Source organism: Elgaria multicarinata, chromosome 3 (genome assembly GCF_023053635.1).
Source record: "Elgaria multicarinata webbii isolate HBS135686 ecotype San Diego chromosome 3, rElgMul1.1.pri, whole genome shotgun sequence".
Taxonomy (NCBI): domain Eukaryota; kingdom Metazoa; phylum Chordata; class Lepidosauria; order Squamata; family Anguidae; genus Elgaria; species Elgaria multicarinata.
The window spans coordinates 83,932,316-83,953,961 of record NC_086173.1 but is presented as its reverse complement, the minus strand read 5'-3'; the positions used below and the strand labels follow the sequence as shown (position 1 = coordinate 83,953,961).

The following is a 21,646-nucleotide window of genomic DNA, read 5'->3' as shown; positions in this document are numbered from 1 at the left end:
TAGTTTGAATCTATCTATTATTGCTTAGCTGGGTGGGGACTGGATCATCAAGCAGACAGTTCAAACCACTGCAGGAGCAGCTTTCCAAAATTTGAAAACATATGTGAAATTCAGATCAAGACTTGTCCTTGAGTGAACAGAAGGATTCCTCCCCTTCATGGAAAGGATGGAGATCCAGAACAGCTCCCTCTAGAGGAAGGAGAGAAGTGATTTTTGCCAATTCTTCCTTCTCCTGCAGACCAACTCCACCTCTTACACTGTTCCAGAAGTTTTCTCAACCCTCTGGAGCAGCTTTGAGAGCACACAGGGGACTGTAGAGGAAGGGAGGATTGATCGATTCTCCTTCCCCACTGCCAACAGTGGGAGAGTACCATGAGCGGAGTTGTTCCCACGGGTACAACCCCTTGTATTTTTACTATCTATTTTAAAAGTACATTAGTACAATACAGGAAACTGTGAGATTTAGTTTTATTTTGTGTATTTCGCTCATTCTATTCAACTGCATGTTTTGGTAAAAGAAAAGAAATATGCCGCATTTAACCAAGTGAGGTCTAAGAGCCTATTTAAACATTACGGCCACCATGTGTAGGCTGTTTTTTTGTTTTTTGTTTTGTTTTAAAGTAGGTGTTTGATGTTAGTATGACATGCTTAGAGATGTGAAGGCCTGAAACAAAACCAGAAAAATTTGGAGAAAAAAAACGTGTTTTTTTTCCATGGCTTCAACATTTCCGGAAATTTTACATATCCAGACATGCTACACATAATAGAGCTCATATTGCTAAGGAGTTTTCTAATGGTGGGCCCACTATGTGAAGTGCCTACACGCAGACGTAATGTTAAAATTAGCCCTCAAACATACTCTCAATAAGGAAAAGCAAGCAGCATTAAGTTCTTCGCATTAAGTTCAAGCAACCATACCAGCGTGCAAAGTAACGATAAAAAACTAGCCAAAGATATTGAAATGATTCCACCAAAGTGCAAGTTAAAAGTATCATCCAGACATGAAATATTAGGCCTAAGCCTTCTGGAAGAAAAGGGATTCAATAAAAAATAAAAAGTGATGATCCTTTGTCTTTGTAGCTTATTTAAGAGATTGAATTTCTGGATAATTTAAGGAGAGCCTAAACAATACAACTTTAACACATGAGAGCGAAATGAGCACCAAATGAGCTGACTGAATGAATGTAGACTTTACATGTGCAGCGACATTATGCATTCATTTTGTGGTTAGCCGTGACAGCGCAGCTGTTTCAACCAAGGCCCAGCTTAGCACAACACTTGCAGCAGGTGTGGCAAGTCACACATGCACAACAGGTTCACACTCTAGAAATTCTGTTGGAAGTATCAAAACAGAGCCTAATCCCATATGTCATTTCTCATACATGAATTCACGCTTGATGTCCTCCATATGGTAGCTGTTCAGCTATTTGTTTTCATACATGCATGCGTTAAAGATATTATTCCTTCATGTTCAGAATTTATATCCCGCCTTTCTATATAAATGTACACTCAAGGTGGCGTAGGGCAGTTAGTATTAACATAGCTACATAGAAAGCCCTTCTGCTTTAGTAGGACTGTGGAACTTTCAGTGATTATTGAAAAATGTATTTAAAGCTAAAGCTTGGGAAATCAGTGTTAGTGAAGCAAAAATATAAATTATCAGTGGGAATTTCTTTTCAAAAAAGTTGTTTTCTTCAACATACAGTATATATTACTTCTTTGGAGGAGGGTAGATTGTTCATTGGGTTGTAAGAGGACTGTTCATGTTCTTACCGTATTTCTTCGATTCTAAGACGCACTTTTTTCCCTAAATAAAGAGCTCTAAAAATGGACTGCGTCTTAGAATCGATGGCGTCTTAGAATCGAAGCAATATGGTAAGAGGAAAAGAGGAAGCTCCTGCAGCAGCCTCGAGCCATGCGAGCGAAGAGCTGGTTGGGTAAGCGCCTGGTTTTTTGTTAGGCAAATTTATTTGTAAGTCCCATCGATTTCCATGGGACTTACTCGCGTGTCGTCGTCCCCTGGTGCACAGACAAGTAAAGAGCGGGACTGGAGAGTTAAGTTTACTCTTTGTTTCAACGCCCCTCCTTCTTCCCGCGCAAACGGCAGTTTCTTCTCTCACAGAGGGGAAAAAGAAAAGGACACAACCATTAGAAGAAAGCGCGGAGGGGGGGTGAGGTTGGCTGGGCGGTGAGGGAAGTATTTCTTTGATTCTAAGATGCCCTTTTTTTTCAAATAAACATCTCTAAAAATGGGGTGCGTCTTAGAATCGATGGCGTCTTAGAATCGAAGAAATGGTAGTTCAAGCGCATACATAATAATGAGTGTGTAATCCTATGGCCGACAGAAAGCTCTGGCGTGGGCTGGTCCATGAAGTCATGAAGAGTCGGAAGCGAATGAACGAATAAACAACAACAACAATCCTATGGTCCTCAGCAGGAGACCCCAGGGACCATAAGATGTCAAGGACTTTCCTCTCTGTCAGTGGATAGGGAGATCTTTCCATGAAAGTAATGGCAGATTGTGGGACCAAAAGTGGAACAAATTGGGGTGGCGAAGGATTTGCAGAATCCTAAATCGTCCTCATTCTTCTGACATGTCCCCAAATTACATCAGCCCTGAACCTGGTGAAGTAAATGCCCAATGGAATAAAGAGTCTCAGGATGTGGGAAAAATGTAGATTTATCTAAGAAGAAGCCCTACATGTTTCAGCCCTGAACCTCTACCTATAAAGCAGAAAGTATGTGTGTGCCACGTATGTCCCAAAATGTTTACCCACTTCCACATATGGTACTGCCTTAATGCTGTTCACCCAGGTCTTTGTGTACGTGGATCAGAAAAAATCTAAAAACATGAATTTTGGGGTTTTAAGTATTTTAAAAGAATTTAATAAAAACTTAGGTTTACACCTACAACTCCCAGCATGCCTTGGGTGGGAGTCCAGATTTACTGTTCTTTGGCGGCCGTTGTGATTCCTAAAGTCAGTGAACCCAATTCCACATAAAAGGAAACAACCCACATAAATGGGCTGCATCCATTTGCGATGCCTCCTCCCACCTGCCATGTGTGGTTTTAAAATCATAACATATTATCATAAACATAAAATCAAAGATACAACAGTGTGTCTTTGAGAGGCTGAACTCTGGACATGCTCAAAGGCACCCCACTGTTTTCTCAGAAACTGAGGGAAGCACACACACAGTCTTCACCCTTAAGAGGGAGGAATGGGAAGCACTCTGTGCATGCCCAGAAACAAACTTGACAAAGGGGACAAGTGCCCCGCCCAGGCCCAGCCCTTCAGTACAGGCTCCTGATGGAGCACTTCATGAGTGAGAAGTGTGGATTGCGGCAGTCCCAGCAAGACTTGGCCAGAGTTGAGGGCATCCAATAAGAGCTGAGGACATGGGCACCTGAGGGCTGCCAAAGGCATGCTGGGAGGTGTAGTACTGGCATGTCACTATCTCTCAGTCCTAACTCAGCCTCCGCTTTCCTGACCTCTCCCTGTCTTTGTTCTCCTTCTAACTGACTTTCCCCAACTGCCACTCACTCCGCCCACCATTCCATTCTAGCCTCAGCTATCAGTCATTCTTTCATTCACTCTTCTGTTTCAATAGTAAAGTCAGGCTTTTACATAAAAATCATAAACTTTATTCAGTGATTCTAGCATCTGTCTTGGAATGTTGTGGTTTAGTTATAACCGGGGAAATGCAGCATAAAAATGTTATCAAATTAAAAGGCTTTGGAATTTATTTATTTATTTTAATTCACTTGGCATTTAAAAGCCATTAATGCAGTTGCTAGGCAAACATGCCTGGAAAAAAAAGAATCCGTAAGCAGGGTGCTACAACTAAGAAGGCCCGCTTTCCCACCACACCTCGGATGTGTTCAAAGATTAACATGTTATTCAGGGAGCCAGTCCTGTGCCTACAACTCCCAGCATGCCATGGGAAGGAGGGAAGACTTATCAGGCTTTGGCGGCCATCATCTGGAAGTAGCTTGCCATCCTGGGCCTAAAGGGAGAACGCCTGGGGGTGGCTGGAGCAGCAGGGAAGGAGGTTGCAGCTCTGGGCCCATTACCAACTGCAATGACCAAGCTACTTGTGAGTCAATCAGCCAGTTTCCTCAGAGAGAGAGAGGGGGGTGGGGGAAGAAACTAATTTAATTTGTTTTAAAGTTACCTCACAGGCCTAGGAGGAAAGGGGAGCATTCTGCGCATGTTCACCTTGCAAGGTTGTCATAAGGGTGAGAGGAAAAAAAGAAATCAATTTAATTTGTTTAAAGGTTAACTCACAGGCCTAGCACTGCCAGGCCCGCTACTTTAAGATGATTACCTCGCAGACATATAGCTAAGGTGACCATATGGAAAGGAGGACAGGGCTCTTGCATCTTTAACAGTTGTATAGAAAAGCAGGTGTCATTCGTATGCATTTCCTCTTCATCACAACAGTTAAAGCTGCAAGAGCCCTGCCCATGTGACCAGATATAAAAGAGGGCAGGGCTCCTGCAGCTTTAACTTTTGTGATGAAGAGGGAATTTCACTAGGTGCTGCATGCATACAAAGGACACCTGCTGAAATTCTCTTTTCTATACAACTGTTAAAGATGCAGGAGCCCTGACCTCCTTTCCATATGGTCACCCTACATATAGCTTAGGGGGCCCAAGTAGAAACTTGAAATTTGGCACGCCGATAGGTCTGGCTGTACAATCTACAAGAAAAATCTAAAAACTTTAAATTTTGGATTTAAAGTATTTTTTAAAGAATTTAATAAAAAAATCTGAGGCTTATGGCTACAACTCCCAGCATGCCTTGGGTGGAACTCCCATGAGTCTTCGCTTGCCACCAAACTATGACTCATGGTCATGACCAGTACAAATTGCTATTATTCCTTCAGGACTTTCCATAAATAAAATATCTTCAGCAGGAGATATTGAAAATTGCTTTATGTTATAAACACTATTCACGGACCCGAGTAAGGCTGGGCATATCAGCTAGTAATATATATAAACCTTAGGGGTCAGTATTTCTAGAGGTGCCTGCAGAGATCTCTGAACAGTTCATCTCCAAGATGAACCCTGTATTCCCTGATATCCTTATACAGATAACTCTTTCCTTTCTGCTGCAAGCAGTGAGGAAAGATCTATCTGTATCAGGATTGCTGGGTTATGTTTATGTGTGGCCCTAAAACCCTGCTTCTAAACAGAATCAATGTCTAGGTGCATGGACTTAAAGGGAGCTATTTGATGCAGATGCCCCGTGATTAAAATGAACATCTCTAATTTTTTCTTCACTTTTCTTGAGCTGCCTGAGACTGAGTATGTGCTTTTATGCATTTTGAGTTTCCTCTTGAGAAAAAGAAGTCCTTATGTCATTGTAAAACTTTGATGTTATCTATCTATCTCTTTAAATTCTAAACTGCACATACAGTTTATAAAATAGCCTGCACTAAATGTTCTTTTAAAACAACTAGCAACTGAGATGTGTTACAAGTAATGTTAATGAGCAACACATGTTACCAATTAAATAAGTGATTTGCTCACTTCTGTGAGCTGAAGTATCTTGAGCAAGGAAAGAATAAAATGAAGCATGACCTTCTTTTGAAAAGAAAAAAAAACCATGAGAATTTGTAAAGATGGCTTGCAATCCCAAGTAAATTATCCCCAAGGAAGATATTATAAAGAGAGCTGACAAACAAGGATTCTCTGCCTTAATTAGTTCCATTCTGAGGAACTGAGATTATTGCGATGAGGTTTTTGTTGTGTTTTTTAAAACACTTCTATTTATGTTTTTCTGTCTAACTTACTTTAAAAAAAAACAGAGCTCAGAAAAGGACATTTGTAGTTGGCTGATTGCCCTGATGTCTATGTACATTCAAAATGCATCATATGCAAAACTTAATGCATTTATTCCAAATACAAATGTGCTGTTGTGGCTGTTGGTGCTTTATTTAAAAGGCTATGCCAGTTCCAGCTTCATGAAAATGACTGTGAGGATTCATGTCTTCAGTCCTTCAGTTCTTTGATCAGACTCCTCCGTCTAAGAGCTTCCATTCCCATCACATGCCATGTTGGGTCTTGACTTTGTGGTTGTTACAATTCATTCCTTCTGTGGAGTCTATCAGCCTAGATTCTACTGTGTGTTATGAATTGTGCTGTCAATTGAAAATAGGAGGGAAGCATAGGCTTTATTAAAACTCAAGAACCTCCCTATGAACACAGCATACCTAGAGACTTCCCTAAACTGTTCTTTGCTTTCTTTACCTGGCAGGGCACAGCCATAGGTTATAAAGAAAACGGCACTATTGACTTTGTCCTGAGTCTGAGATTGCAATATAGATTACTTTAGAAATTGCTTGTACTGTTTACCTATTTTTCATATTTACCTGAAACAAGTGCCAGCTTCCAGAACAGTTACTATATAAATCTGTTTCATGAAAAAAGCCACAAAAGAGCCATCAAAGTCAAATGTCATTATTGTTGTGAAAGTGACACAGAAGGATTGATTGACCTTTCATCCTAGCAAAATTTCCATTCCATTCCTCACAAGACATATTTCACTGTCTGGCTTCTCAGCCATATATGCTATCTCTGGACTTTATAACATCACTTTGCTAACAAGGGAAAAGACACACTGCAGACCCTCAGCAGAAGTTCTTGACATGCAGCTGCATTGGGGAGGGGGGAGTTGAACTAAATAATATGCAGCGTTTTGTCTTACCAGCTTCTGACCAGAGGAAGAGTAAAGATTTCTTAGGTTGGCCTTGTGCAGTTGTATGCTGTCGGACATTCACCAATTTGTCCCCAGTACTGTTCAGAAGTTATCTCTTTATTTCTTTTCATAGAATTATTTTCTTGTCCATTCCTTTAGCCTGAGCAAATCACCATTCAATAACATTATTTTCTTGCATTTAGAGTCAATGCTTAATATTGAAGATAGCTAATAAAATTCCTAAGAAGCTCAAGTATGGAGATAGGGTGAGGCTGGGAGATAAGTACTATTTAAACCAGGCTTAAGCAAGTTGTGACCTATCAAGCCAAATATACAGCTAACCATGTTAGCCCATGTGAGTGGTATTATAGTATTATGGTACTATGGTAACCTCTCTAACCTGCCCATATATTATGATCTGCAGAAAAGACTCTCCTTCACGTCTCACTAAAATCTGACATTCAGTTAGTGGGAACATGGGTGAGGGCCTTCTCAGGGGCCCACCCAGGCTCTGGAACTGGGAAGCCCATCTATCTCTCCCTTTATTGGCCTTCTCAAATGGCAAGGACCTTCCTGTTCCAGCAGGCTTTGGGCCTGCTAGGTTAATTTCTTCTATGCTCTGCTGCTTGGCTTTATCTTACAGATTTTTAGGTTTAGCACACTGTTTTCTCCTTTTCCTGTAATTTGAGGCTGTTTGCATTTATTAGTACAGTGGGCATGCTGCAAAGCAAAGTGCTGGCCAAGCTGCAGTTGTCCTCCTTTATCTTTTATTCATAATTCCTCTTGGCTCTGGGGCCTCAGCTAGTGCTTCACTTTGCAGTGTACTTGCTACACTAGTAAAATGGTTTTCAAGAAAAGAATGATGGATCTCTTCCTGCCACTGCCTGGTAAACCTATGGCAGGGGACAAACAGATTTGTGGGAGGGGGAAAGGCTTAAAATTTGGGCCCAACCCTGGGCATATTTTCAAAAATATAATAAACAAGCTCACAGTAAATCAATTTGTGCTTCTTTCCCATCTGATATACAATATAGTTATTTCTTTCTTCGAGGCCTGCACAATTTGTTACATAGCACATTGAATGCAGGCCCAACTGGGGCCTGCCTGATGTGTGACAATTCCTCATGCCCTGCCCAGGTTTCCCACCCACCCCAGTCTTGCACAGGTAGCAAAAGCAGGGGGTTTATTGACCATCCATAAGTAGCTGGTAGAAACATAGAATTGTGGAACTGGAATGGACCGCAAGGAACATCTAGTCCAACCCTCTGCAATGTGCAGGAAAATCAGTTAAACCATCTGTGAGATGTGGCTGCCCAGACTCTTCTTAAAAATCCCCAGAGATGGAGAACCCACAACATCTGTAAGTAGACTGTTCCACTGTTGTACAGATCATACTGTCAGGAAGTTTTTCTTTATATTTAATCGAAATCTAGGTAACTGTAATTTATACCCATTATTTCAGGTCCTAATTTTTGTGGCCATGGAAAATAGCTCTTGATCATCTTCCCTATGGCACCCTTTTATGTACCTGAATACTACTAATATGTCTTCTCTCAGCCTTCTTTTCTCCAGACTGAACATGCCATAGACTGTGATTATGCCAGCCTGCTTCATTCATTACAATCAACAGAAAATTATATGTCTATATATATAAAATATATCAGTGTTTCATATTTAAAATAACGCAGAACTCTTGGCCAACATGACCACCGTTGAGGACATTATGGGAATTATATGAAATGCTTTACTGACTCTCACTGTACTCTAATATGGATACTAAATACTTCTTCTCAAGTCTGAAGGGTACATGACTGTGTGTCTCACTTTAATATTTTGAAGAAAAAATTGGTATCCACTTCCAAGTACTGTATTTTCTGGCGTATAAGACTACTTTTTAACCCAGGAAAATCTTCTCAAAAGTTGGGGGTCGTCTTATACGCCCAGTATAAGATGACTTTTTAACCCAGGAAGATCTTCTCAAAAGTTGGGGGTCGTCTTATACGCCCAGCCATCTTATACGCCAGAAAATACGGTACTTTAAACCCATGCTGAATTATAGATTTGATGGGTTTTGTGTCTTAGATTTGATGAGAGTTGCATGCAGTTTTGTGGCTAAGGTATCTGCATCCGAGTAGAAAACGTAAACTGAGAAATGTCCCTGTGGAACATGGCTGAAGGTTATCTGAAGGATTGTCTCTTCCCAAAAATCATTTTCAGGGGTCCTCTGTGACGGAAGTGGGTGGCAACCAGGAAGAGGGCCTTTTCTGCTGTGGCACCTCAGTTGTGGAATGAGCTCCCTAGAGAGGTTCACCTGGTGCCTATGCTGTATTATTTTCGGCACCAGGTGAAGACCTTCTTATTTTCTCTGGCACTTTAGTCTTCTAGTCTTTTAGCTCAGCTGTTTTAAATCTGTATTTTAAATCTCTGCATTGTTGCTAGGTGTTTTTCTAGTTGTACTTTTATATTATAGTTTTAAGCTTTTATATTGCTTTATGCCGTATTTGTGGTTTTAATTTTCATGAACCGCCAAGACAGCTTCGGCTATGGGGCAGTATGGAAATATAATAAATAAATAAAATATTTATTTCTATGTGATAACTTACTTCGAATACCATTATCATGAAAACATACTGAAAAGCTTATTGCACTTTTTCTATAAACCAGTTTCAGTACAAATAGATAGGTACTACTTTCTTCATGAGAATTTAAGAAAGAATGATTTTGGACTTGTCTCTTTGTTTTGGGCACCCATTTGTTACCAACTTGTTTTCAGATATATTGTGGCAATTAGAAGGGCTAGATCAGTGGTTCCCAAACTTTTTCAGGTAACTGCCCCCTTGGTTCCACAAACTCATGCCCAGTGCCCCCTACCCTACACTATAAAAAACATTATTCAGAATAGCGGTTTTCAATGACCCAATAAGGAAGAAAATAACAATACAATTCAAAACAGTAACAATTAATTGAATATTTATTCAAACTCCAATTACATTTTTTTGTTTTAGTTTATTCAATTAAACATAATTGATGAACTTGATCCAGTGATATCATCTTTTCAAAGTGTGATAGTCATTTAGCAAGAATATTAGATATCACAGGGCCTTAGATGATGAGTGTAGTATATTTGGGTAGGGTCATGCCGGGAGAGGTGCTCCATCAGCCCGAGTTGTCTGGAGCCATGCTGCCAACAAGATCCTCCTCAATCCACACATGTATTAATACCGTTTAAAAAGAAGCCTTTTAACGGTTAATTGAAATGTTTCAAAAGCACCAAAATGCGAATAAAGAGACATATCCTACTTGGTGTGCCCCGCCGCGCCGGCTGCAAACAGAGGCGTTCGCTCTCTTTTGCCTTCCTCCCTCGGCAAGCCTGGGGTGGGTGCTTCCCATTTAAAGGGGCCGCGCTCCTCTGGATCCTGCTGGTCTGGGTGCCTGGGCTGAGCAGCGGTGGCTGGGTGGAGGAGCTGAGCTGAGTAGCTGAGAATGAAAAAGGGGTCGTACTGCGCGTGGCCCCTTTAAATGGGAAGCACCCACCGCAGTCTTGCCAAGGGAGGGAAAAAAGAGTGAATGCGGCTTGGCGGGGCACACCAAGCAGTGTACGTCTCTTCATTAGCATTTTGGTGCTTTTGAAACATTTCAATTCACCGTTAAAAGGACTCTTCTTAAACGGTATTAATACATGTTTATTTATTTATTTATTACTTTTTTATACCGCTCAATAGCCGAAACTCTCCGGGCAGTTCACAAAAATTCAAACAATAATAAAACAACCAACAGGTTAAAAGCACAAATACAAAATACAGTATAAAAAGCACAACCAGGATAAAACCACACAGTAAAATTGATATAAGATTAAAATACAGAGTTAGAACAGTAAAATTTAAATTTAAGTTAAAATTAAGTGTTAAAAAACTGGGAGAATAAAAAGGTCTTCAGCTGGTGACGAAAAGAGTACAGTGTAGGCACCAGGCGGACCTCTCTGGGGAGCTCATTCCACAGCCGGGATGCCACAGCCCTCCTCCTAGTAGCCACCTAGTAGCCATGTGTGGATTCTTCCCCTATATATATGGTTTGGGACCAAACTACCTTCTCCAGTAAAAATGTCCCTGGGTTTTAAGACCTTCTGGAGAGGTGCTTCTCGGAAAAGACCACCTCGAGTGCCCCCCTGCCGCCCCTTTGCCTCTTAGCGCTTCCCCTGCCACCCAACGCCCCCCTATGCAATCCCACCCCCCCCAAGGGGGCAGTACCGCCCACTTTGGGAACCACTGGGCTAGATTATTTTATTTTAATGAAATGTGTGGCCCTAATAATACATCCAGGTTGCATAAAAATGCTTAGGGCTATTATTTGCTTGAGTGCTATATGTCATTCTTTTCTATTCCATCTAGACTAATTCTAGATAGAGGGGGAAAACATTTAGTAGGTCTCAAATTTAGTAGGCCTCAAATCCAAAAGCCTACAATGAACTGATATGTGACAGGCCTTTAGATTTGTTTAATGTGGACGTGCTACATTTCTCTTGCTTTTCTTGTTATTTTACAGGAGTTCCAGCACACTTAGATAGGTCATCCCACATGTAACAGAAGTTTTAAAAAATGCAGAAAACAACCAGAAGGCTTGCAGATATAATTTAAAGGCAGCAGAAATGAAGCTTGTGGGAATATCTGTCAATACACTGCTCTACACAGAAAAATAATTCCATGATAAATAAGGAAAGAGTGAAGTTTATAAAACAGCAGGTGATATATGATATACCCAGCACCCCCTCTCAAAAAGTACTTTGATTTACATCCTTCCGCAGTTAGAATAGTTAGGTAGGGAAAAAGCTTAAAATGTCTGCTTTGTCCATTAACATTTTTCCACAACTGTATTTTATTGCCAATCCATCCATGCATTTTGTAAAATTTAAAAAGAGAAAAAAAGTTCCAGAGCCATAACTCTCTCTCAGGGGTTCTGGTGACTTTTAGGCTTTGTTCTTGTGCTTTATGACATCACCAGAATCACTGAGTGGAGTTTCAAGATACTCCAGCAAGTCATTGGCTTGCCATTCGATCATGATTCATTTTTGGTGTGGAAGCCTGTCCCAAGCCATTAAATGCTTGAAAAATAAGAGCCTCTCCAGTCATTACATTTAACCATTCATCACAAGTACTCACTGTGTTTGCTGTCAAAATTCTTATGTGGAGCTATCATTCTACCCTACCAGCTTTTTCTTTTTCTTCTCCAAAGAGAGAGAGAGAGACAGAGAGAAATATTTTAAAGGCATATGACAATCATGTTTGATTCTTGAAACTTAAGATTTTAGTGTGTGTGTTTTGTTTAAAGGAAGTGTGACTGCAGCCACTGTGTTCTACTATAAAAAATAATTTGATTCAAAGCAGAGTGTGATTCCAAGGTTCTGACTGTTATTTATAGACTGCATTGTACAAAGAGGGAGCAAAAAGGTTTTCAAACAATGAAAAATCCATTACAGTGACAGCATCCTTTGTAGCATTTGAAATATTTCCTGTATATTATTATATATTGGATTTGTATGAATATATAGCTTGCCCTAAATAGAGGGTTCAGGTTGAGTAACACCGAAAACCAAAAGAAAAAAGAACCGACAACAGCAACCACCCATATATAAAGCCCAATAAATTTAGAGTGAGTGTAAAACATTAAAAGTTTACCTTACACCTGAGCTCTGCAAATCAAAACTCTGCTGAAAGAAACGATCAAAGTATACTTTCAAAATATATTTGGCGTTGGTGAGTATGCAAGGAATGCACGTTCTTGCTATTAAAGTTGAAATCATATATTCAGTTTACCTGGGAGTAAGACCCATCAAATTCATTTGGGCTTATTTATTTATTTATTGCATTTCTATACCGCCCAATAGCTGAAGCTCTCTGGGCAGCTTACTTCTGAGTAGGCATCTGCAAGTGTTAGCTTTTAAACAAAATTGTCCACATTGGTAATATCATAATATTTTAAGAATCGTGATATAATTATGTCCTTAATTATTAATTAGGTAACTTAAACACAGGTTATGCAATAACTTATAGGTATTGGATTTTTCTCTTCTGAATGAAGATGAAATGGGCCATTTTAGAGACTATGGTTGAATCCCAATAACCTGTCAACTAGTTCTGTGCATCTAAAGAATATTTGCTTGTGTCTCTTGTCCATCATTCCCCAACATGCCACATGGAAAACCACTTTGGGGACTTTTAAAGCTAATTGTGATGCACCATAGCTGTTTGATAAAAGCCAAGTTTCCAGTATTATCCTGTGCTTATCAACTCAGAAATAAGTCCTAGTGAGTTCAGTGAAACCTATTCCTGGTTAAGTAGATTTGAGGGGGAGGGGGGTTGCATTAGTTATGTTGCCTGCTGTTCAAAAATAATGCAGTTATGGCTCACTGCCTTTGATGCCTCCATAACTTGTGACCTAGCAAGCCTAATGCTGCCCATCAGCTATAAATTGTGGCATGCCACAGTATATCAGGCACGTCCATGTTACTTACTTTCCAACAGAATTGTTTCCAAAGGCCAATATACAATGTGGGCACCATCATAAGCACCATCAATTGCTGCTCCAAACTACATGTGTCAAGAAGGTGTCATTCAAAACCCTATGTTGTAAATTCAAAATATTATATACTAATTTAGCATGAATTTCTCACAGGCCTTGAAAATGTTGTTCTGCTATTTTCTTCTAGTGATTCAGCTAGCTGACCTAGACTTGCAAGCCACTCTATGACATCAGAGCAGCTGAGTCAATGGCAGCCAAAGGGGTCATGACATCTCAGGTCTGCCTGAGTTCCCTAATGTTAATAGAGTGGCTTGCAAGTACAGCGTCAGGCAGCTATTTGTGGATCCTCTTGCAGGAGTTAACAGAGGCCACAATGATATCAGAACAGATCAGGCAATGGCAGGCAGAGAAATTAGGAGGAAATTACAACAGTTAATTATAAGACAAGGTCAGAGTGCAATGAGGGAATGCAGGCCTGGTGAGACTGATTCAATAACAGTTGCTGGTAAGAATGAACAAAACTTTTGTAATTAAATCTTTCAAATATTGATTTGCTGCTGTTCTTGTAACGAAGCTGGAGGCTGACATTTACTTTGAAGAGTTTTATTCTGAGATAGGTGCCTTTTAAACTCAACACTTATGAAAGTGTATGAATTAAGTGCTTTATAGTCTTCCTTTCCAGCCTTGTAAAATTCACAAAACAGAGAATTTACAGCTTGTTTTAATCATGATTTTTCCTGTCTTCTGATTGAGCTTTGCTTGTTTTGGTTTAAGTTCCAGTACTTGTGTTTGTATTTAACCTTATCCCCTTACAGTCTTTCTGACTTTTCAGCAACTAGTGTGTGCACAGTATCAAAAGGACGAAAGTATCAAATAAGAAGCATAAGGGTATGCTGAGGTTTTTCTCGAGTGCTTTGTAATAGGTGTAATTGTTTTCTTTCTTTTTTTAGTCACTGAGAGGGAAAGCATGTTTGGCCATTATAGTTCAAACTCTCAGACTGGTCAAATTGGTGCAATTTCATTTTTTCCTGTGTAAGAGGCTGATGGCATAAATAGTAGTCTTGAATCCAATCTAAGATTTGTGTCTTAAGCAAATAAATGCTTAGGACTGCTGCATCACTGTAACATTTGGAAATCATGATGCTACGGCAAAGTTTCATGATCATTACCGCAATATTGTTGACAGATACACTGGTATAAATGTTTATGATTGGGATGTTATTTACTGCTGTCACAGTGATTGACACTTTTAATTGATTGACATTCTTTGTTCAGTATCAGGACATCCCCACTGTTAAGTATTTGATGTCCCATTGAGTGCATTTCATGTTTAAAAAATCTGTTTTGTAATGGACAACTTCAAAGAACAGAGAGTTAATAACCTCATTTATAACATTGATTTCTGTTTGATTTATTTTTTCCCTTGATATGTCTAGGCCATGTCTGAATTTAATATTAGACTCTTGGGACTTTTAGCAGTACATTAGTAATGATTATTGTCTGAGACATTAATTGATAACTTTTTAATATTCCATATGTCTTATAATTTAGTTTCCATCTATTCATACTGTTTATCTTGTTATTTCCCCCTCTTTATGTTATATTTAATTTGGAAAAATAAAGTTTCCTTACTCATTAAGAAATGTTAAAAGAAGTTGATAAATCATGGCTTTCTTTATATATTTTCCATTTGCAGATATGAAATTTAAAAATCCCGATATGTGGGGATACATGGCATATGGACATTTATTCTATATGCACTTTGCCTTATTGTCATTTCCCCCCACAAATGAGGACAATGCTAATCAAATTAAATTTAATGTATTTTTGGAATTGGGATGACACAAGTCTTCACAAATTGTTAGTTTTCACAATGTAGGATATATATTGTGTGTACATGCCATGGGTATACATATACACATATATGAGTGATGCATGTAGAGAAAGAATGGTTATTAATCAATATTACTAATATTTATTCTATTCTTAAAATACAGTTCCAGAAAGTACTAAAGGGGATATTGTGTCATGTATGATAATATATCAGATCAGGGAAAGAATAAGAGAGTGATAACTTGTCTGAAATGGTGTATTAGAGCTCTTCACCTGAAAGCAGGGCTCTTTCAGGCCGTTGCTAGACCAGGCGTTACCCCGGTGTGAGGCCCGGTCTCCCTCCTGTGCATCCAGATGACGCGAGTAGCTGGGAGAAGCCACGGACTGGGCTTCATAGGAGCGCTGTGCCCATTGGGCCGGGGGGGATCAAGAGGGGGGAGATAGGGGCCGGGGGGAAGGCCGAACCTGGCAGGAGAGAGGGTGGGGGAGAAGGACGGGCATGGACATGGCAGACGGGGGGCGGGGGGAGAAGAGCGGGCATCGGGGACGAGGGGCAGGGGAAGAAGAGCGGGCATCGGGGACAGGGGGCGGGGGAGAAGAGCGGGCATCGGGGACGGGGGGCAGGGGAAGAAGAGCGGGCATCGGGGACGGGGCGGAGGGAGAAGAGTAGGCATCGGGGACGGGGCGGGGGGAGAAGAGCGGGCATCGGGCACGGGCCTGGCGGACGGGGGGGAAAGAAGGATGGGGACACAGCATCAGGCATGGGGGGAGGACGGGCGAGTGAGCGGGCAGGGGGGCATCAGGAATTGTGGGGGGCAGGGGAAGCAGGGGCCCTTTATTTATTTTTAAAAAAATCACTTACCTGCTCCAGCGGTGCGCTCCTGCGCACATGGCCCTTTAACTGCTGAAAAAAATGGCGGATGCGATGGGGCTTCCCCTTGCCCCGTTGCGTCTTACGTGTGGAAGATGGCAACGGCGCGCGCTAGCTGTAGCGCGCCGTCGCCCTGACTCCCAGCCGGATTTTCAGGTAGGTCTAGCAAGGCCCTCAGTATTGTCAATAGCAAGAGAAATAGTGCACAAGGCTCTCAGTTGCAGCCTTGTTTTGTCAAGGGAGAGCAAACAAACATGAATAATAGTTGATCCATTTTTTAAAAAAGAAATAATAAACCAACCAGAACACTCTTCCATGCATGCTTTTTAGGCGTTACTTATATCTCAGTCATATTTGCGTGCCAAAGGTGCCAGGTTCGATCCCTAACATGTCCAGTCAGGGCTGGGAGAGTTGCCTGTCTGAAACCCAGAAGAGCCACTGCCAGTCAGTTGAGACAATACTGCACGGGGTGGACCAATGTTCATGTACTCACATGAAGTGGCAATGATGATGGAAAGGGGCTGGAGGCCGTCCCTCTGTCTCCAGCCAATACAACAAGTGGCTCCTGCATGGACATCTGAGGTAGGGAAATTTACATGCATACACTTCTCCAGATCCCATAGCCCTGATCACACAGAGTGGAAGATGTGGATGCACATGTGTAGAGAGTAAGGGCAGGGAAGCTGTGCAATATCAGAGTTGTGACTTGCAAACCCTTTCCACATATATTGTCCCCACATGTGCATAATGCATGAAGGACGATAACTCCAGCACAAAGTGGGGGGAGCCATCCATGATGTTGTACCCCAAAGAAGTTGTTTAATATTTTGTTTCTGTGGTTGTTAGTACATATGAGGGGTGTTGATGGCATGACTTGAATCTCATTTGTGTAAATATTGCTTTATAATAAATGCCCTTAGAAATTAGAGCATAAGCCAAGAGCACATTTAAAGACTTGTCCAGAGTTATAAACCAGTCGAGCCAAAACGTACATACTGCATTCAATCAAGCAACATCTGGCAGTGCTTAGATTAATCATGTTTAAATGCATTTAAAAGAAAGAAGCATGTGTAAACTGTTAAGAGTAACAGCAAAGTGTAAACTGGTAGGCAAAGGAAACACCATTTTAGAGAAAGGGTGGGGGAAGGAAAGAGGGCAGGGGAAGCTAAGTATGAAAATATCAAGATGGCTTTGGCTTCCTGTTAGCAGGCACTGAAATCAGCCTGCATTTACATTTAAATTCCAGTTTCTGCCCATTCTTTAGATTGTATTCTTTAGGTTATTTCTTGAGGCTGCAATCCTAAACAACTTACTAGGGAGTAAGCTCTATTGAGGACAGTGTGCCTTACATCTGAGTAAACATGCATCAGTTTGCATTATTAACCTCAGGTATCTGTTAGGAGCACAACTTGAGACACCCATGAAAGTAATGGTTGTGGAATTGAGGGTGCTTCTAGATAAGGCTTTGATTGTGCAATTGCTCTGCCTCATTCACAGATTTTTAGAGTGGGTCTAGATGACTACGATGATGCCTTCCAATAGGAACTCATGTTTTCCCACTGCTACTTTTTTCTCACCCCAGAAAAACTGGGGCATTTGACTTTGTTTAGAAGGTTCTAACTGCAAGTGGCTTTTATAGCCATAGTGTAAGTTCCATTGCAAACAGTCTGCAATTTACATTGTACAAATACAAAACTTTCAATTATTGGATATAATTAGACAGTTAACTGGATGAACAGGGTTACCAGCATATAAATATCCTCAAACCAAACATCAGGGCCGTTTCTACACCTGCTTTTTTCCAGGGATTGTAACGGGATCATCCTGTGCATGCAAATGACACACAGGGGATCCCTGGAACAAGCAGGGATGATCCCTCCATTTTCCTGGGATAATCCTTAGGTGTAGAAAGGGCCCAAGTGTCTGTAAGTATAAGTCAAAGCTAAGGCTAGGAAAGGAGAAGCCATGTGATGCTCTTTCTTTGTCATTAAAGAAGATTGTAAGCAACGTAGAAGGAAAGGAATGCAGGAAACTCTTAACAAGCTAGTTAATTGAGTTTAATTTGGTTAAAATATTCCAGAATAATTCAATGTTCTTCTTCGTGGTCATCTGTGCAGTCACACATACGGGCTCTGCGCCTGCGCAGGGCCAGGTTGGGAAACTTCTCAAGCTGAAAATCTTTTAGGCGGGAACCCCTCCCCCACCGTCCACTGAGCATGCTCAGGGGTTCCCGCCTAATCCCCTCAGTTCTCTTCAACCGCCTGTGGGTCAACAGCGTTTGGAGACTTCTCGTGGTATAGTGCCTTCTCTGTTATACCATAGCTGAAAAATCTATCAATTTTTCCTTCTTTTTCTTACTTCTCCAGTTTTCTAGTCTTTCCTATCTTAATATATATATTTATATTTGCTTTGTTCGTCTGTGTCTTGAGTGCCTATGGCACATCAAGGCCTTTTCAAAAAGTGTTCCAGTTGTGGACAAAAAATATCACAAACGGATGGACATTCTTTATGCTTGCTCTGCTTGGGGGAGACTCATGTTGTGGAGTCGTGTGCCTTTTGCTTGAAATTTTCAAGGCAGACACGAAAAAACTGCGCAGATCGCCTTCGGGCCATTCTCTGGGAAAAGGCGTTGGAGGCAGTAGACAAGCCGAGAGCGGCTCGCACTTCTATGTGTCCACACAAGATGGAGTCTCTGCCCCAACATCCACCGACAAGGAGTGAAGCCTTAGCGGTTCCCCCCTCCTCCTCTCAGTCCACAACAAAGGCGGCAAAGAAGATCTCTAAGAGAGCGAGAGAGCACTCTGAGGCCGAAAACCCTCAGAGAAAAAAGAGCAAAATCAAGAGCAAAAATGGAAAGAAAAAACCATTGAAATCGATCTCGTCGGTACCGAGGAGCCCGCTACCTAGTACTTCGATACCGAGCCGTGAGACGGGGCATAGAAGCCCGATATTGAGTCTCTCACTACAGAGACCTCCCTCACATGCGATAAGCCCGATACCGAGGCTTTTGCTACCGACACCTTTTTCGATACCGAGACGGGAGACTCCATCTTCGCCACCGGTACTGAACCCCCCCGCCGCATGAAGAGCTGGTTGCTAACTCGCCGGTCCCATCGCCGCTACATATTGTTACGGTTCCGACTGATGAGCCTAGTGTGAGGCCATCGATTTCGGAAGGTGAAATCAGGGGTTCCTCGCTGGATAATACTATGTCGGATCGGAGACCTTTTTCCCCTCGGTACCGAGAAGACATCGATACCGACGGACGTCGGTACCGACAGCAACCACAGGTCGATACCGAAGGCTATCGATACCGACAAACATCTCCTTATGGATATGGCTGTGATCATTCACCAGCTTCAATTCATTCCAGTCGGCAATATGCCGCTTACAGCGAAAGACCCAGGTCCCCATCGAGGGGTCGGGACTACTATGCCGATTGGCAACCTCTACATTTTCCTCCATATTACTATGAGGACTGGAGGCACAGAGGGCATCAAGAATATTACTACCCTCAAGAACGCCCTTATGAACAATACCCCGAGGCGCTCGTCGCAACCAACGCGAGCTACAGTACCGACTCAAGCGTTACAACCAACCTCAGACATGAGGGTAGGCACTTTGGACGCCCTATCGGAGGAGGACTACCAGTCTGACTCCTCCCAAGAGGCATCATGAGCACCCTCCATTCCCTCCCCGGATGATCTTGTAGGGACTTCGGATGTAGTCTCCCCTTCGGAGGATTTATCACACTTTGCCGATCAAGTGAAAGGATGGCAAGATCATTGGGGATTGAAATGTCTCAACCCATAGAAAAAATGAACGACCCAGTTTATGACGACGCATATTGTGAGTCATCAACTCCAGCAGCCATTCCGTACTTGCCTGTGCTATTACGCACAGCACAACAGTCGTGGAAGCTGCCCTCCTCTATGCCACCAACGTCCAGGAGGTTAGATAATACATATAAAATACAAGAGAAAACTGCTCCTTTTCTTTTCACTCATCCCAAGCCCAATTCCATAATCGTAGAGGCATCTCAGGGACGCACTCATAAAAGACACAATGCGCCAGTAGATAAGAAGGTCGTCGGCTGGACGGCATAGGGCGAAGAATCTACTTGTCAACAGCACTGTCATTGCGCGTGCATAATTACCAAGCCACCATGGCTAAATATCAACTCTTCTTGTGGGAGAAGATGGCATCCCTATCCGGATATTTGCCAGATGACCAAAGGGAACTGGCGAACGTATTCTATACTGAGGCCATGACACTCTCTAGGCAACGGCTTAATACAGCTTGTCACGCGACTGACTGCGCCTCAAAAGCCATGGTAGGGTCTATTGCCCTATGAAGACATGCATGGTTGAGGTCTGCAGGACTATCCCAAGAGGCACACACCTGAATCGAGGACCTGCCTTTTGATGGAGACAATCTATTCCATTCTTCCACCGATGAATCGATGGAAAACATCCAAAAGGCCAAGAATACGGCCAAGAAGATGTGAATTGGGCAGCAACAACAGATCCAAAGATCAATCCGCCCAAAACGCTGGCCTAGGGCTCAACAACAGTTTCAGCCCAGACAGCAACAGCAGTTTCAAGACCCCCTCTGTACCAACCCCAAGGTCAGTACAAGTGGCAACAATTTTCAGGACGCTTCAAACAAAGCAGAAGCAAACCAGATCAGGGTCAAAGACCCCTTAATTATAATTTCTGCACCAAAATTTGGTGACATCCTTACCCCCTTTTATAATAGTTGGACCACCATTACCACCAACAGGTATGTCCTCAACATCATTTCTCGGGGCTACAAAATTGAGTTTACCACCCTCCCTCCCCTAGGAACAGCAAGGTTCTCTCCACCTACAGACGCTCTATTGCAAGAGACCAAGTCTCTTTTGGAGAAGGGCGCCATAGAGCGATTACCAACTCATTCCCTAAGTTGCGGGTTCTACTCCCGCTACTTTACAGTTCCTAAACGGGATGGGGGGCTAAGACCTATTTTGGACCTCAGAGACCTAAATAAGTTCATCAACCCTAAAAAATTCCGGATGAACTCCCTAGCAAGCATCCTACCTTTCCTCTCCCAAGGGGACTGGTTTACTTCTATTGACCTTAAAGATGCTTACTTTCATGTCTCAATTTACCCCGACCATCGTCAATTCCTCCAGTTCATAGTAGGGGAAGACATTTTCCAACTTAAAGTGCTTCCTTTTGGTCTTTCTACTGCCCCCCGAGTCTTCACAAAATGTATGGCACCAGTTTGCGCATTTCTGAGAACTCGAGGGGTAGAGATTTACCCCTACTTGGACGATTGGTTGATAGTGGCTAGTACGGAGCAGGAAGCCACCTGTAACACCCACCTCACCATCAACCTCCTCAACGAATTAGGCCTTTGCATCAACAAAGAAAAATCAAATTTTCAACCAACTCAAAAAATTAAATTCCTTGGAGCAATTCTGGACTCAACCTGCTCCAGGGCTTTTCTTCCGCAGGATAGAGCTGCAACATTAATTAGGCTTGCACTCAAACTCTTTCATTCCAAGACCATATCTGCTTTCCAGGTGCAAAGACTACTAGGTCTCATGGCAGCAACTGTCAGTGTTGTCCCTTGGGCACGCCTACACATGAGACCTCTACAATTGTGGCTTCTGCGGGAGTACGACAATACAATGGACGCTCATCGAGTGAAATTGTCGCTCCCTACCAAAGTAAAGGAC

General features: G+C 42.1%; 1 protein-coding gene across 2 annotated transcripts in view; it reads left to right on the top strand.

Annotated features, from left to right (window-relative positions):
• Nucleotides 1-21,646, top strand: part of LOC134394916 (core histone macro-H2A.1) — a 74,744-nt gene that overhangs the window by 15,644 nt on the left and 37,454 nt on the right. The window lies entirely within an intron of this gene.